An 18,807-nucleotide genomic window follows, 5' to 3' on the forward strand; every position below is an offset into this window, starting at 1 on the left:
TAATGATGTTATGTGTAACACACCGGACCGGACCCACATACGGAACTGAAACCCAAACAAGCCCACACGGCTAGCGACCTTTGCATCAGCTCTAGGCCTGAGTGACCTATGGAGAGACCTCCACCCTACAGATCAGGGATTTCCTTTCACTCGGGAGCCCACACGTCCCTGTCCAGGCTGGATTACTTCTTCCTTCCGACTCCCGAAGCGTATAGGGTAAAAGCGGCAGAACTCCTTCCCCGCGGCATATCTTACCATTCTCCCTTGGAGATAATGCTCCAGACAGATAGACCCCTGCCTCCCAGGACTTGGCGGCTAAATAACTATTATTTAGGCCTTCCAGAATTCATGGAACACATCACCGAAAAATCCAACAAATTCTTTGAAATTAACGCGGGTTCGGTAGAGGATCCGGTGACATTATGGGAAGCCCATAAGGCGGTACTTAGAGGGGAAGTAATGGCCTGGACGTGTAATAGAAGGAGAGAACACCATGGGAAAGTTATGGAGGCAGAAGAAGCCGTAAAGGAATGGGAAAATAGATATGTCGCCAAACCCACCCCTGACGCCCACCGCTCCCTCGTGAAGGCCAGAGGAAATCTGCACAACACAGCACTAGATAACACAAAGCAAGCGCATAGGGAGTCAAGGGGACCAGAATCTATGAACACGGCGACAAAGCCGGTAAACTATTGGCCTGGCTGGAACGTCGGGAGGAAGGGCACAGACATGTCAGGCAGATCATAGAAGATCCCAATGGACTGGCCCAAACAGACCCAGAAATAGCAGAAGCCTTCGCTAAATTCTATGCCGCACTCTACGCTGCCCCAACATCACTGGTAGATCTGTCCCTTCTGGACGAGATCATGCTCCCACACCTCTCGGAGCAGCAGACAACACATTTGGATAGGGAACTGGACGAGGCTGAAATCATGGAGGCCATGTCCCAGCTACAATCCGGGAAGACACCAGGCCCTAACGGCTTCCCGGCCGAGACCTGGAGGAATCTGGGCAGCAACCAGATGGCGGCCCCCCTGCGGGATTTATTCCTGGTGGCCAAAGGACAGGGCACCCTTCCACTGGACCTACGAATGGCCAACATTGTGGTTATTCCCAAACAAGGAAAGCCCTCTGACTGGTGCACATCATACAGGCCTATATCGCTTATTAACAGCGAAGCAAAGATTTTGCCCAAGGTACTGGCCAATAGACTTCAACAGGTCATATCCTCACTGGTTCATCCAGACCAGTGTGGCTTTATGTCGCAAAGATCGACCAGAATGAAGCTACGCAGGTTGCATCTACTCCTGGAAAAAGCCCAGAGCCTCGACGGCCCACTTGCTCTTTTAGCAATTGATTTCGAGAAAGCGTTCGACTCTGTGGTGTGGGAAAGCCTGTGGGCGATAATGAGACGGATGGGCATTGGTGAGACCTTTCTCAGCTGGGTTCAACTGCTGTACAAGGCACCAATGGCTGCAGTCAGGGTAAATGGCTGGACCTCTAGGACCTTCCCACTGGGCAGAGGCACCCGACAGGGCTGTCCTCTATCCCCCCTCCTATTTGCCCTAGCGATTGAACCGCTTGCCCAATGGCTCCGACAGGTTACTACATGGTCAGGCTTTTGCTGGCCAGACAGACGAGATGACAGGGTATCCCTATATGCAGATGACCTGCTACTCTATCTCAGCAACCCAGACTACGCATGCCCAATCATAACCCAAATGTTGATGACTTTTGGGGAATTAAGTGGATTCCGAGTTAACTGGGGTAAATCGGTCCTGTTCCCAGTGAAGGGTGATGACCTGGCAGTCCCCCCGGGCATGCCATATCGGGTGGAGAGAGGAGGCTTCCGCTATCTGGGCATATGGGTCTCATGGACTCTCTCGGAATACGTAGTGAACAACCTGCACCCACTAATCGACCGCTTTGCCGGGGATGTACAGCACTGTATGCTCCTTCCTCTCACACTCATGAACAGATCGGCACTCTTTAAAATGATGGCGCTTCCACGCTTCCTTTATGTACTGCAGAATGCCCCATTGGCCATACCAAACGCGGAATTTAACCGAGTAGAGCGCCTAGTCAGGAAACTGATATGGAAGGGCGGGCAGCCTCGGATCGCATTGACCACGTTGCAACGATCCATCTCGGAGGGGGGCGTAGAACTCCCACACCTCAGGTCCTACTACTGGGCCTGTCAACTAAATGTAGTTAATGACCTCCTTCACGGAGACCCCGAACAACCACACATTAGAGCGGAGGAACCCATTATCCGAGGCACCCCACCACTGGAAACACCATACCAGACCCTAACCAGGCCCCCCGCACAAACGATGTCTACCCATATCGCGATGATCTGGAGGCAGGCGCACACCCACATAGGCTGGGGGGACAGGATCACTATGGCACAACCACTATGGCACAACTATGGGTTGAAGGAGGTACGGAAGTTGGCTGCATGGACCCAGTGGGTGGAGGCTGGGGTAACCACAATAGGAGACATTATTGCGGACGGTTCCATCCTCCCATTCGAAACCCTGCAGCAGAGATTCGGAACATCTGCCACAGAACATTACCACTACCTGCAACTAACTCACGCCATTAATGCACATGGGCAAGAGCTCGACGACATACCAGATTACACAACTCTGGAATGCAATTTACTACCACAACACATCCCTGTCAAGGTCACCACTATTCTGTACAAGGCGATTAACACGTTCGCCACTCCGGATTTGGTCAGTCTCAAAAATAAATGGGAGGGAGATGTGGGGCCCATTGAACCAGAGGACTGGATCCAAATACTGATGCACCCACACGAAATCGCAATAGACTCCAGAATTAGACTGGTACAACTTAAGATACTCCACAGGGTGTACTACCCCCGAGGGGCCCTATTTGGCTGGGGGAGGGCGGAGGACCCTAACTGTCTGAAGTGTCGGCAGAAGGAGGGCACTTTCATCCACCTTCTCTGGGAATGCCCTAAAATCAAGACCTTCTGGGCGCAATGTTGTCAACTGTTAACGAGAACCCTGGGGCGCACAATAATCCCACAACCTGCAATAATGTTACTGGGGGCCCCAGATGAGAATATTTCGGATAAATGGGAGGGTATTTTTCCCTCCAATGCAATGGGCCTGATAAAACGTGATATAGCACAGAAATGGGGGGCCCCGGAAAGCCCATCAGTGGCCCAATGGTCAAACGAAATGGACATATGTGCAGCGAAAGAGCATAGAATCTATACAGCAAGGGGATGCCCGGCAAAAGCCATCAAGATCTGGGGAAAGTGGGAAGACCAAGTGATATAGACCTCGCAGGTTAAATGAAAAAAGAGATGGACACAACCACTATACGGGACATGGTGAGAAATGCAGATCCTGAAAGTAAAGTGCAGAGCAGCAAGACAGGAATGGAGTGATGAACCAACCCGGGCGTTGAGGGGAAGGAGGGTGGGGGGGATTTGTTGGTGTACTGTATGTATGTTTAAAAACCAATAAAATGTGTTATAAAAAGAAATCCTACACAGGTCATATTGCTCCAGAACACAAATGGCCAGATGAGGGGTGGGGGCATTGACGACACTGAGTGTCTCTGATAGAGAAGGGTGGAGGGCACCTTCTACCACATGATCTGGGAATGTGGGGTGCTACAGGAAATTTTGGACAACATGTTTAATGAACCTCTCCAGAATAATGGGTGCCCCAATTCCAAGGGACCCCAAACTAATTCTGTTGCGCATATGGGGCGAAACTGACTTCACTAAATACGAAAGGACATTTCTGGGAGTGGAACTAGGGGCGGGAAAGAGACTGCCACCTGGGGCTCTGCAGATAAGATAAACATAGATTGGTGGTCCAATGAAATGAATAGGTGCGCCTCCCTGGAAAGACGAAACTACACCACAAGGAGGTGCCCCCGGAAGTTCCAGAAAATATGGGGGAAGTGGGAAAAATAAGCATTGAAAGCATGAAACTGGGAGAGCCCGGACAAAGCGAACGGCCACCTCGAGTGTCGAACAACTCTTGTGCTCCTAGTGTGATACTCATTGTCAAATGTTATTCTAGGTCAAAATAGAAGAACACCTGGTAAATCCGAGACCTTTAGATTAGGTGAAATGAACAAAAGAAGAAAGTCAAATTGAGGCTGCTTAGTATTGGAAGTTTTTATATTTTCACAAAGTTGAAAGAAAGTGTTAACTTGTCAATGAGCAGTTGTGCTGAAAAAAATTCACAAATTTGAAAAGAAAATGTTAACTTGTCAATGAGCAGTTGTGTTGCAAAGAAATTCACTTTTCAATAGGCTGTTGCTCCACTTTTATTGGACTAAGTCACAGTTACACAATTGTTAGCAAATTGAAAATATATACTTGACATTCATTTATGTTTCCTTTAAATTGTCAAATGCATGTTACATCACATGTTTGAGTTATAGCAAGGAGATTGCCTCAGAGTTCTATTAGTAGAAATGTGTTATTTATGCCCTTGATATACTTCACATATATTGTTGCTGGAAATTACTTGAGTTGCATATTGATGCCCTCGACACGTGTCTCTCCAGATAGAGTAATCTGGTTCTTCAGGAGGTTTTCTTTTAGAAAAGAACAGTAGCTGTAAGATAAATACACAGTACAAGTTCTAGTTTTTTATGGAAGTTGAAATTAGATTGAAAAATGATAGGAAGGAGAAAAGAGAGAGGTGGAAGGGGCACATATCTCATTTTGAGCTTAATTGTGTGTATCAAGGATAAAGAAGGAGGTGATGGGTACTCGCAATTCTGGTTTGATGATAGTCTAGTCAATAGTATTAGGTGTAGGTATCCTGTGCCCCATTGGTTCTTGCTTTAGTCCAATAGAGGGTAACAGATTACAGTATAGTCACTCTTTCTATGGTGTCTTCCCTTATTGGTTGTTCTAGTAATACAGAAAAATATAATTATTAAAATGTAGATAAAAATAGATCAAGAGACCTTGTTATTGTTAGCATAATTGCTGGGGTTTGAAAAGTTGCCATATTGTGTGGTCTTAACTCAATGGGTATTGGAGCGCTGTGTCCTTGCTAAGTAGAGGTCCGTGGATGGCCTGATAACCATGCTGGTTTGTTTTGTTTAACCGAAATAGCCGCTATTTATACCAGCACGATGAAGTCACAGCAACATCATGCGTTTGTGATGTGGCGTGATGATGTAATCACGTCCGGCGCCATCTTGGATTGGGTCCATGATTTTGCTGTGCTAATGCATAGAGTGGGTGATAGAATGAAGTTGGTTGTTGTGAAATAGTCATTTTTAAGAAATGACAAACAATTTGGGCCGTTATTTGGCCGTACTGATGCATAAAATGAGTGACAGAAATAGGTTATTTGTTATAAAATAGTCATTTATACGAAATAACAAATAATCCCCTCCTTGTGACACTCTAAAGGCAGGAAAAAGAGTGTTGGAGAATGTGGGAGAGGGTATGAGTTGTAGGGATCCTGATACAAGATTTGAGTTGTACTTTAGTGGACAAGGTAACGCAATTGGATGGCCTTGGTTTATGTGCAGAGAAGTATAGCATTAATATGCACTTGTAAAAAAGTTGAAGGTTAGGTATTCATAGATTGTGACAAAACATGTATTGGGTGGGAGTATTGAATAGACAGTTATGCAGTATATTATAAGATTTGAAAGAAAAATACTTATTGATCAGATGACATTTCTTTAAACACAGTTTAGATATAGTGGGATAGTTCATTGTCGGAATTTAAGCCGGCATGGCAGCAGTCTGTCAAGCATATCCATTTGGCTTCACATTGGTGCAATATCTTTTCTCGGTCGCCTCCTCTTGCCAGTTTAGCTATTTTTTCAATCATAAAAAACGAGATAGCCTTTGGGTCATCTGTAGCATGATCTTGGAAGAAATGATTGGTGAGTGGGCTCTCATATCTTTGTTTCTCAATGTTCTTAGATGTTCTGAAATGCGAGTTTTCAAATGTCTGATTGTACTGTATATATATATTTTCCTCTCCGTGCTTTCTTGTATGGTGAGCTTCAGGTTGTAGGAATTGTTGTTAAGGTACTGATGGTATTCCTTAAGTTGTATTGATGTTCCATTCCAAATCAACAGGATATCATCGATGTAGCGACCCCACAATATAACGTTGTTGTTGTGTGTAAAGGCTGGATGTTGCCATGCATGTTGTAGCTCATAGTGGCCCATATAGAGGTTGACATATGGCGGGCGAATTTGGCCCCCATCGCTGTTCCTTGTTTCTGTTTGTAGATCTTAGAGTCAAAGAGGAAGATATTGTTGTTTAATACAAAGTTGAGCATCTCTAGGATCATTGCGTTTTGTAAATAGTATGAAACAGATCGAGTTTTCAAAAAGTATTGGGTGGTCTCAATGCCCTTAGTATGTAGTATGCTGGTATATAACAATAATACATCTAGAGTAACCAATTTGAAATTGTCTTCCCAGGGAGCCTATGCCATTGATGATTGGTCTTGTTGGTGGCAGGTCGAAATATGGCTTGTGTATTTTTGATATAAAGTATGCCGTCGCTGTAATATGATAATTGGGTGTCATGTAGTCTCGTTCATCATCTGTTAATAGTCCCTGTTCATGCCAATAGTTATTCATTTGTTTCCATTCTGCTATGAGTGCTGGTATTGGGTTTTCCTGGATTTGATCATAACAATCTGTATCTTGAAGATGGATATTCGCCATTGTAATGTAATCCCTGGCAGTGAGTAAAACTATTTTGCCTCCTTTATCTGCTGGTTTAAGGATTATGTCCTGGTTATTTTTTAGATCCTTTATGGCTTTCATTTCCAGAGGTGTCAGGTTATATCTGATGTTCTTGTCCTGTTTGTGATATCCATTTAAGTAGTGGTTTCTGAGGTCATTGATGACTAGTTTTTGGAAGATATCTATTAAAGTTGTCATCGGAAGATTGTGGTTGAATGTTGATTTGGGTTTTAGTTTCGTTTCAAGTGCCAGTCCTAGGCTCAAGCAAAGTTCTGTTGCTAAGGTTTCCATGGATTTGTCTTCAGACGGGTCTTGTAGACTCAACAGTGCAATAGTGTGTTTAGCCAGTGTGGTTGTAATCAGAGAAGGTGTGGCTGCTGTTTCCTTAGGCTTAGGGATTTTTGTTGTGTGGAGCTTTTTCAGTTTGAGTTTTCTACAAAATGTAAAGAGATCCACATTTGTCTGAAAGTAATCCATTTTGCTTGATGGGCTGAAAGAGAGGCCCTTATTAAGTGCCTTGATTAAGTGGGGGGAAAGATTCAATCCTGCTAGATTTATGACTATATTGTCTTTGTTTATTTGTTTTTCGACCTGGTGGAGACTCCTTGTCTGCCTGTGTCGTTTGGAGTTTCCCCTCCCTCTTGTGCCTCACTTCTTTGGTTTCCAGGTGTTGAGATATTGTCTTTTGTTTTTGGTAATAGAGATTTGAAGACTGGGTATGTGCGTGCCAGTCTGTATCGTTGGTATTCTTCTAAAAATGAAAATGAGTTTTCTCCCGTTGGTAGGGTGCTCAAAGTGTCTTCAGATGTTGACATGCTTGGGTTATCTGTGTCACTTCCACTTGCTGAATCTATATCTGAAGATAGTGGGGTTGAAGTTGGAGTTGTAGTCGCTTGTTTGGGCAGTTTGATGGGCTTTTTGATATTACGTGGTGTTGTAAGAGGTTTCCGGAATGTGTAGACTCTGTGTACTTGTAATCTAATTCATCTCTGAAGAATTTGCGTTGTTGTATTACCTTTAGTTCATTAGGATAGATATTGAGGAAGCTGTCTATTATCTGGTAGTTTTTAAAGGTAGCTATTGGCATATTAAGATTTTTAATTAATGGTTTGGTAGTTTCCATTTGTTGAAGTACAGTGTTGTGAGCTTTTTTTGCTCGTTCAATGAGCCTGGAGATCATCTCTTTGGAGGTATTGATTAGTAGTTGTTCCTAGTCTTTCAATGCCTCCACTTCCTCTTCCTCAAATGACGGAAAGATACAGATACGTAACCCTCTGGGTCTCCTGTTCACTTCTAGATATTTTTCCAATGTGGTGATCTCCCACCATCTTGATATTTCTTTTTTAGATTGTTGCTTTAGTAGTTCAAAACGTTTTTTGAGCGAGTTTGTAATTGGACTGGAATGTCGATTGCTGGATACTTGACTAAGTGTAGTTCCTGAAAAGAGTTGTTGTGCCTCTTCCATCTGTGATTTGAAGTGCTGAGACATGTTGTTGTGTTTTGATATTTAGTTGGGTTGAATCGTGGTAACTCTGCTCATGGTGCTGTCTGAGAAGCGAGAAAATAATACAAAGTTACAGCCTTAAAGGCAACCATCGGCGAGTTAAAGGAATAGAATGCTTGTGGTTGTTTTTGCTTTTCTTGATATTAAGGGCTGCGGTGTATGGTGTTGGTACTGAGGCTGCCCAGTGTTAATGAGAACTTGGTCAAAATAGAAGAACACCTGGTAAATCCACGCCCTTTAGATTAGGTGAAATGAACAAAAGAAGAAAGTCAAATTGAGGCTGATTAGTATTGGAGGTTTTTGTATTTCACAAATTTGAAAGAAAGTGTTACCTTGTCCAATGAGCAGTTGTGCTGCAAACAATTCACAAATTTGAAAGAAAATGTTAACTTGTCAATGAGCAGTTGTGCTGCAAAAAAAAATCACTTTTCAATAGGCGGTTGCTCCACTTTTTTTGTTGGAGTAAGTCACAGTTACACAACTGATAGCAAATTGAAAACATACTTGACATTCATTTATGTTTCCTTTAAATTGTCAAATGCATGTTACATCACATGTTCGAGTTATAGCAAGGAAACTGCTTCAGAGTTCTGTTAGTAGAAATGTGTTTGTTATATCCTTGATATATGTTACTTCACAAAGATTGTTGCTGGAAATTACTTGAGTTGCATATTGATGCCCTCGACACGTGTTTCTCCAGATTGAGTAATCTGGTTCCTCAGGTGTTTTTTTTTTTTTTTTAGAAAAGAACAGTAGCTGTAAGATAAATACACTGTATATGTTCTAGTTTTTTATGGAAGTTGAAATTAGATTGAAATAAGGTAGGAAGGCGAAAAGAGAGAGGTGGAAGGGGCACAAATGCAAATGTTATTCTATGTGCGGCGATCCCGCTGGTAGGATTCCTAATGCTAATATGTACTCATGTTGTTTTCTTGTTTGATAAAACCTAATAAAAAGTGTTTTTTTAAAAAAGTAGCTTTTGGGCAGTTTACGCCTGTATTTCTGCAACATGACATAATGGTGGTAATGGTAAACATGCAGAATTTTAAATGTCTACTTTTTAAAAAAAAAAAAGATACCACCTTAATTATGCATTGGGATTGTATTGCTCGGGCAGGATTTTCCATAATGCTGTGAATACAAGTTTTGGTAAACGGATGACTTTGCACATGTGTTTCACCTTTCTTTTTGCTTTAGGAGTCATCCTAACCTCTGGGCACACCTGGAAGCAGCAGGGGCGCTTTGGCTTGATGGCCTTCCGGAAACTGGGACTCGGGAAGGAAGGACTGGAGCGTAGAATTCAAGAGGAGGCCCATCACCTGCTAGAGACCTTTATAAGAGAGAAAGGTACGTTATCTACCTCTGCATGGAGGAAACGTGGACAAGACTTCCTTCGCACTTTTCCCCTTTGTATAACTTTACTAATCATAAAGAGGACTGCTGTATGCGTTGCATACTCGGGACAACAGCAATTTAATGCTGACACAATACATGACAGCTACAGTGCCAAGCTATGCTTTTTTCAAGGCAAATATCACTGGACACATGTTTACAATAACACCTTTTCAAACTTTGAAACATGTGAGGCGCTCCAAGACTCTCCTGGTAGGGCCAGCTCTAAACAAAAACACAAATAAGAATACAATAAACCCATACTCTTCGAATTGGCTATGTAAGGCAGGACACATTACAACTGCTTAAAGTTACATAAATGTAGCTGTCATTTATCTATCATGTACTTTTAGAGCTTTGCAAAAAGAGCAAAACTCTATGAAGAACAAAAAAGAGCATTTCTGTAAATGAAGAAGAAACAACAGCGGGCTAAATATAAATGGAGAAAGGCCCGGGGGACCCTCCTACCCATAAAAGCAAATAGAAGGGGAAATAATAAAATTGGGGAAACAGAATAGCCCCCCAGGAATATGGAACTAATGGGCATTGATCGCATTTTCAGAAGGAGCGGTTATAAAATGAATAATGTTGGTGTCACAAGTGGCCCTCTACCTTGTACTGTGTCGCTTGGCCACTTGGTGGTACTCGTTTGCAAATCATGTTTTTCAGGCCAAGTGGGAGCTATCTGCATTGCAGACTTCTTGATTTGTTGATACTTAAGACAGGAAAACTATCTCCAACGCAAATCCCTACTCCAAATATACTCACTCAGTCTCGACACAGACACACACCTGATACTTTCATACCGTAATGTTTTCGACATTTTAACAATTTTGAAATCTTTTCCATAAGGCACTCCGTACTTACACTGGGACTAGATTAATGCTCTATTGTAAATCCAGGCCTTGCATATTCAGGGGCAAATGGATGATAGCGGGGGGGTGGAGAGGGGGGCAATTTGTTTCAAGTCGATAGTATGGAAATTAGATACTAAATACATCTCAGATCATTGCTGTCGATATTTCTGGTGTTGAGGTTTCAATTGTAGATATTTGCTTTGGGGCTGAAATTATGACTGCAGACGGTCTTAATCTGCCACTGACCCTCACGTGGAACCGGACGCCTGGTTATAGAAGCGGCCTGGATAAAAGGATAAGTAATGTTCCATGATTGTAAAGTCACGTGTACACCACGGACATATTATTATCAAAAACAAGCACATCTCAGTGAGATTATTGCGCAAAAATGCTCATGCATGATGGCGCATCTCATTGCAAATACCTGCACGAAATACGTGGTGCACAACACAGCCCAAAATCTAGCACAAACTATGCACAAAAGAAATGCGCATGTGATGCCACATCTTCCCCCATGGCCCTGAGTCATGGAATTATGTGAGTATAAAACGGGCATTTGCGTGCCATTCTGCCTGCAAATTCCTGTTTGATGAATGGGGATTTGTGGGCAGAATGGCACGCAAATCCCAATTTTACCTGATGCGCAATAGTTGCTCAGTTGGCTCTACCATGGGAGGCAGCCCTGGCTGTGCTCCACGAATTACACAACTCCCACCAGCGTACAGACCACAGGAAGGTTTGCATCGTGCCACAGCAGAACTCACAATCTATTGGATCGGTGAACCACACAGCTACTTCCCTGCTGGGCTTTGTGGCTGTCATGGTGAGGACTTCCAGTCACAGAACTAGCCCCTCAGCTGATCATGTGAAATATCTTGCTACCAGGTCACACCTACTGCCTGGGGCCACGTTCCTCAGTCCATTCACTAGGTATGCAGAATGGATGGCTATGAGGGCAGATCATGTCGGAGCGCAATGTGCAGACCACACCAGAACACAAGGTTGTGTAGCACATGCAACAGGCTACATTGATTTCACACACCTTCAGAGGGTCATACAATATGTCTCACCTAGAATGGTCACGGCATCTGAACAGGGGCGTCAGGATCTCAAACGTACGTTGGCATTCACAGTCATGGTGATGTTGCTGACATGTCACGCCATCTGGATGTTCATGGAATGCAAGTATCTCCTGTTTCTGTACAGGTGATTTATGGCCTGTGGGGAGCGGGGGTTCTGATATCCGCTCACATGCAATCTTTGGTACCACACACACACACACACCCACACCCACCAGAGAATCCTGCTATCTCATAGAAGGCCTGTACAATTCCTGCCCGTCTAGGTGCACCAAGGGGCACGGATATTTACTGCATGGTAGATAAGATGATACCATTGAAAACCTTGTGTATAACCCGTGACAATCAGTACTGCAATATAGTTGGACTGCTACCACTGGTCCTCTGAAAGGAGCTGGTAGTGCAGAAATGCAAGACTGGTCGCTTCACTAGCAGGGCTATCACATGTCGTTGCATGGTTCGTGCAGTGAGGCCTCCTCCCACTGGGTTTGCGTATCAAAAAATACATGTGGGCAAAGCAGTATCTCACAATGACTTAAAAAGATCTTCACCAATAATTCTATTAAAAAGATGGTTTTATATCATCCATTGGATGAAGGATGGATGATAGACTTTGATGTAGAGCAGACGGGTTTTGTGCAAGGGGTTTTAACAGCTTTATTCTGAATCTATCTAAACAAAGGGCATGGGCAAAGGGAATGCCCGTTTATTTGGCCTTTATTGATTTCGCCCAAGCCTTCATAGTATTGATAGAGATCTTCTTAGGAATAAGCTTTGTTCTTGGCAATGCCCACGGATGTACTTAAGCAATATGCCCCTCACGGCGGGGGCATTACTGAGTCTGGTAATGCCTTGGGGCCCATAGTTATAGGCCCGAGCGAAGCGATGGCCTTAACGAAGGCTCTGGGGCATTACCAGACTCGGTAATGCCCCCGCCGTGAGGGGCATATTGCTACTAGTACCCCGGTCCCAAACCGGGGTACTAAAAGCTTTTTTTCTGTCCCGAAACGCTGCAGCGTTCCGGGACAGGAAAAAGAAAAAAATGACACAGAAAATGGCCACCGGGAAGGGAAAACAGAGTCCGTTTTCCCTTTCCATGTCGGTCATCGGGAGCGGATGGGCTGGGAACAGAAGTGTTCCCAGCGCGTTCGCTCCGGAAGACAACAGAAAAGAAGGTAAGTGGGGTGGGGAGGGAGGGAGGGAAAATAAATTTAATAAAACATATCTGAATCCCCGGCGGGGGGTGATGGCAGCCTCCAGCCCTGTGGAGGCTTGCAGCGGGGATGCCCCCACTTCGAGCCTCCACATTGGCTGAGGCCCTGCCATGGACAAAGCGGCTGGAATCCCGGCCGAGAATCGAGGGATTCTGGTCCAGGTATCAACCCAGCAAGAGCCAATCAGAATGTGTCTTACATTCTGCGTGACTCTCGCCGGGTACTTATTGATATTATAGTGGCTCTGTATAGTCATACATCAATGCGAGTCAGACTTAATCAACAGGGAAAACTGTGCAAGTTAATACAAACACAGCAGCGTCTTAAGCAAGGCTGACCTTTGGCTCCAGCATTATTTAATTTGTTTATCATGGACCTGGGAGAGGCATTGGGTGAAATTAACGCCGCCCTCCACCCCCACATAAATTGACCAGCGATACAATAGCTCTTGTATGTGGAAGATTTAGTGCTACTAAACAAAATACTGATAGGGCTACAGAGGCAACTGGATTCACTGCATAAATATACTGAGATGAACAACCGTATAATAAAAGGTAATCAGTTAAATATTATGGTTGTTAAGCCAGCTAAGTCGCAAAAGTTAACTACATTTAAATGAAGGGTGCTAAATACTCCCCTGGAGAGAGTTGGCATTTACCGCTATCTGGACTTCACGTTGAACGGATGCATCAGGTATTCTTTAAATGTGAAGGCCCTGAAAGCCAAAGTTCCTGCGTTAGCGACACAAGGCATGTTCTTACATTGTAAAGTTGGTAGTTTCTCCGTTAATCCAGTGCTGAAGTATTATAAAAGGAAAGCTGTCCCGATTCTGGCCTATGGCGCTGAAGCCATGATATGTACACTGTCAGCAGTGTGGCCTTTATTGGAAATAGTGTTTGGGAAAATAATCTTGGGAGTGCCTTCGAGAGTTCCCGTCCACATTTTACCATGACCTGGGTTTATCATCTCTGCAAACGATAATATCAAGGACAAAAATTGTCCATGTATAGGAAATGTCTCCTCGCCCAGGAAAACTCCTTGTTATATGTTTAAAAGTTTGCGATGTTTTAAAAAAAGGATTAATTGTTACATAAATGGGAGAATGAATGTTTAGATATAATCTCAGGCATGGATATGAATGTAGATCTACTGCTTAATGACCAGGGGAAAATAAAGAAAAAATGCGGGACCACTGATTGGATCTGCACAGTGTCATATTGCAAAGGATATAAAATGCCTGATAACTTTAAGAGGAGAAGTTAAAACTTTGAATTGTGTTCCACACTACCCAAGAAATATCCAAGTTCAGAGTTTAGGGGGATATTCTTGAGATTTCGATTGAACCTACTCCCAACTATGCATATTCTAGGAGTAAGGTATAAGCTGAGTAAAGAAGAACTGGGTTGCATATTTTTCCAGGGGAGAAGGAGCTGGAAACATTAAAACACATATTTCTTATATGTGTAGGTGTAGCTGAGTTAAGAGGATTGTGCTTAGATACATTCTTGGAACAATTTCGAGCCCTGACACAGGGTGGGTGATCTTGGTAAGTGGAGAAAGGCCTATTTAACGTTTGCAGTGATTAGGGTCTTGAAACAAATGAATGAATAAGAATAACAGTGGATTTTAGATGGTTTCATGGAAAATCTAATAAAATGAAAACCTTTATATTGTTAGACATTGGTTTTATGTATGTTATTAATTATACATTGTGTGATTTTGAATATTGTAAGGATGCAATATTTGTATAATGAATTGTTCTCTTTTTTGTTCTTTTGCAAAAGTGTTGTATATCGCAAATCAGAACTCTTGAATAAAATATAAAAAATAAAATAATAATAATGACTTCCTCATCTGGTGGTGCAAAAATAAACACCCCCTCCGGTACATTGCTTCCTTCCATCTCCTCCTCCTGATAAGTTCATGGAGTAGCAAAATTACCACTGGATCAACAATTCTGGGGAAGTATACCTGCAGGAATGTGGTGACATTTTATACTGTGTTGTTATTGGGAGGGATTGGTACCTCCGTTGCTCACTATTCTGGGCCACTCACTGAAATGTGTGATTGGAGCAAATGCTTGTTGCCATTATTTGGAGCAAATCGTTTACTGTAGTTTTGTGAATAAGGGATTTTGGCATATTTCTTTTTTTTTTTGCTATTTCTTTATTTTGTATTTATTTTTAATTTATTGTGCCTATGGTTACACATATAAAAAAAACTTATGCACATGTAAATATCAAATCTCAATCATATAACATTTTCCGCTACACTCCCCACTTGAATGCGCAGTTTCGCTGATTTGCATGCTTTCCACCAACTTCGTGTGCCCTCTTTCACAGATTCTGTATGTTTGTGCATCTCATGAACATCTTTTTCTTGCTACAACTCTTGCAGATTTTTGGTACATCTTCAATGGAAAGAGCAGGATGAAGTAGGAGAGAGTAATGTTGTAGCGGCATGGCCTACAGCACTTTGAGCTAAGGTCCGGTGTAGGCGGGCAAGGCAATCCACTCCACCAGATTTTCTTATATACTCTTATAACCCTTTGGGGCTCGAATGGGGAGTAATAATTACTGGCACCTGGCAAAGGGCAATTACCGGGTCCGCCAGGGCTGGAAAGCCCCGATAATTGCCCATTGCCGCGTGCCGGTAATTTCACGACTCCGGCGGCACCGCCGTAGTCGTAATGATGCCCTTAATCTTTTACGTACCATCTACATTTCATCTTCAGCCCACTATGAGGTGGGCGAAAGATCAATACCCTCGACTTCAACAAATAAACTTGCAGGCTATTTTGTTCACCATGTTCTTGCAACTGATTCAGCTAACGCTGCAAGCCAATGGGGGTCCGGTCCACCAAAACCAGGTCTTCTGTGTACAATAGCCAGCTCAACAAAATTCCATCAATTCTAGATGGAAAGGACCAAGCCTTTTCCAAAGTATTACACACATCTGAGATAAATAAGTTGAAAAGGACTGGTGCCAAAGGACAACCTTGCTTTTGACCCTTCCAAGTTTTTAGCTCTCTAGATAGACGACCAGATAGATTTAATCTGACTCTCAAAGTGGTCATGGAATATAAAGCTCTAATGGGCTGCAATATTTCACCATGGCATCCCCAATTCTCCATTTTAGAACTCATCCAGTTCCTATATGTGCTATGAAATGCCTGGGCTAAATCTACAAGTGCTAAATGTAGCCTTGAGTTATGTTTAAACGCTCTAGTTTTCAAAATATTAAACAAGAAGATGTTAAGACTCATTCCCACACCTTTTACAAATCCTGATTGATAGATGTCATAACACCTAGAGGTCTCCACCCATTATAACAGATTTCCCAAGATCAATGTGGCAAATATCTTGCCTGTCACATCTAAAAGAGCAATAGGGCAATAATTCCCAGGACCAGCCCTATTGACTTTTTAAAAAATTGGTACAATAATAGCCAACATCCAGGATTGGGGAACACCTCTTGCTTTCGTCACTTGACTGGACAATAATAGTAGAAAGTCTGCCCACATCTCAGGATTTTTTTTGAGCATTGCACTTGTGAAGCCATCTGGCCCAGGTGCTCTTGAGTTACTTGCTTTTTTTTATTAGGGCTACAATCAAATCCTTTTCATGGGGGCTTATCCAATCTCTATCTGAGGGTCCTCCCTTCACCATTTCGCATTCACCCTGAGAAGTAAAAACTCTTTCAAAATGCTCAACCCAAGAGTCTTCAACAACTACATTTACCTGTGGGACCAATTGAGGGGTATCATCCATTTTAATAAGCTGCCAAATCTCCCCTGTAAGCTTCTTACATATTCATTTTAACATGTTTTCCACATCTTGCTGCAAGATAAGTGCTTTATGCAATCTCAAATAGCTCTTATATTGTTGTTTCATTTTTTAGACACTCAACCCTAACTGATTCTGGGAGATTTATAATTATTCTAATATGTGCCTTCATTGATTTTCTTTTCTCCACTAGCTCAACGTCAAAGACATGTGTATGTCGGAATGACTGCTTTCCAACTTTGGTCAAAATCCTAAGAAATCTAACAGCATGTGGGAGTAATTAAGAACACCTTATATATTTTGCCCATCCCAATTACAGATACGATCATTGCATCTGTCTATCAATAATCCCATCTCCTTGGGTTTAATTCTCAGTCTATTTCTTCCTGCAGAGATTTCTAATGTATCCTCATAAAACTCTTCAATAATCTCCTTAGGGACCCCCCACTTATTTTTTAACATTTGGTGGTCACTACTCAGGGATTGAATTACTTGAAATTTCCAAATCGAAGGGACAATCCTAGTAGAAACAAACATGTAAACCAAGGTATCAGACTGGTTCCCCCTAGACTATGTTGGTCTTCTCTAGATATCACCTCGTACATGGTCATTCACCAGCAATAATTCTTGCAATTTAATTTCTCCAAGCCATAACAATCCTTTCAACAGCATTGGTTTAGAGGAGAAAGGCTCTTCCTCCCACACCTTGGAGTTTTATCCATACATGCAGTGTTTAAATCACACACAGAAGAAAATTGCAGGTTCATTCATATTCACATAGCATTCATCGATGAGAGCCATGACACCATCAATACATTCTTCATTACTTATTGCATCGGGGTCCCAATACAAATTAAAGATAACACCCAAACTCACTCCCAGAACTTTCATTGGATCCCAATGCACAATAGCCATCGGGATGTAAGGGTTAGGGTTACGAACCTCTAAACTTTGAATTCCCTGCCCACTTTTAAAAAGTAACAACAAACCCGACAAGGGTCTGCCTCTAACATCTTTCATAGCCAGAATTTAAATAAGTAGAGTACCCATCTAGGGTTGGGATAGTACACAACCATTTTTCCTGTAAACACAGGATATCAAAATCCTCAAAATTAAATTTCACTTTCCTAAACAGGTGGGCAACCCCCTTGTGTTACATTATCCTATTGTCATGAATGTGTTTGTTAACCTTTCCTTTAGTTAATCTCCCTTATTTAGAACCAAAGCCTCTGCCATCCAGGCCCATGACCTCTCGTGTGATGAGTGCATCATCACCTCTGGCTGCAATAATGCTCTTCTATCTATGTGCCCCTTAACTCCGAATGTCACTTTAATAGGACAGCTCTTATGTAACGGAGGGCCGATTTTCCCACTTACTTTTACCAACCCATCCTCAAAACCTTCATGTTTTACATTCTCTCTTCTTCCATCAGTTTGTGTTTGATTAATCGTTAAATTACTCCTTAGATTACACCTTTTCGATTCTCTGATCCCTTTTCACACATGCTAGACCTTCCTGAGTCAAGTCGAAGCCCATTGGCAACAAACATAGTGCAGCCTCCAATAATGATTGTTTCACTAAATTGGAATCCAAATGAAGTAATACCCAATCAAACTCGTAGTCACTTAGAAATTCCACAAGTTTTATGTCCTTCATTCCAATTGTTCTCAGCTTAGGAACACAATGTAAAAGGTTCAAAACATTAGAGCAGTTTAATATTGAACCGTCTTCTATGAATGACAACCTTTCTAGCAATATATATTTTTCTAGATCATCTTTTGTATCTTTACTCTTAAATCTTCCTGGGCCCTTAAAGTCAATTACAGAAGTCTTCATACAGTTTCTTTCCTTTCTCAGTTTATCCCTTGCATCGTCCACTTTCCTTTTTTGATCAAGAGTTACAAATGCAAAGGAAGATTCCTCTCGAGATGGTCTTGATCAAGTCACAATACACGGTTCATCGACAGTAGATCTCACAATTACTGACATATGAGCATTACATTCTTTGTTTTGCTCAGGATTTTTTAGATGGATTAACTCACCACTATCTTCAATAGAGTATGTTGATATATTCATAAGCTCATCTTGCAAATTCAGTGTATCCTGTTTGGTATCTGGGGGCTTGGCCGAACCTGATTTCAGTACTGCCACTTCCAGCTGATTTTTGTTTTGTGTATTTTTTCTAGCTTTATTTATTGTTAAGTTGCTAGTTTCAATAGGTTGAGGTGAATTAGGGGAAATTTGGCAC

At 42.5% G+C, this 18,807-nt stretch overlaps 1 pseudogene; it reads left to right on the forward strand.

Annotated features, from left to right (window-relative positions):
- LOC138492971 (cytochrome P450 2J4-like) overlaps positions 1-18,807 on the forward strand; it is a 132,439-nt pseudogene that overhangs the window by 71,628 nt on the left and 42,004 nt on the right.

The sequence above is a fragment of the Ambystoma mexicanum genome, chromosome 10 (genome assembly GCF_040938575.1).
Source record: "Ambystoma mexicanum isolate Mex_15411 chromosome 10, UKY_AmexF1_1, whole genome shotgun sequence".
NCBI classification, from domain to species: Eukaryota; Metazoa; Chordata; class Amphibia; order Caudata; family Ambystomatidae; genus Ambystoma; species Ambystoma mexicanum.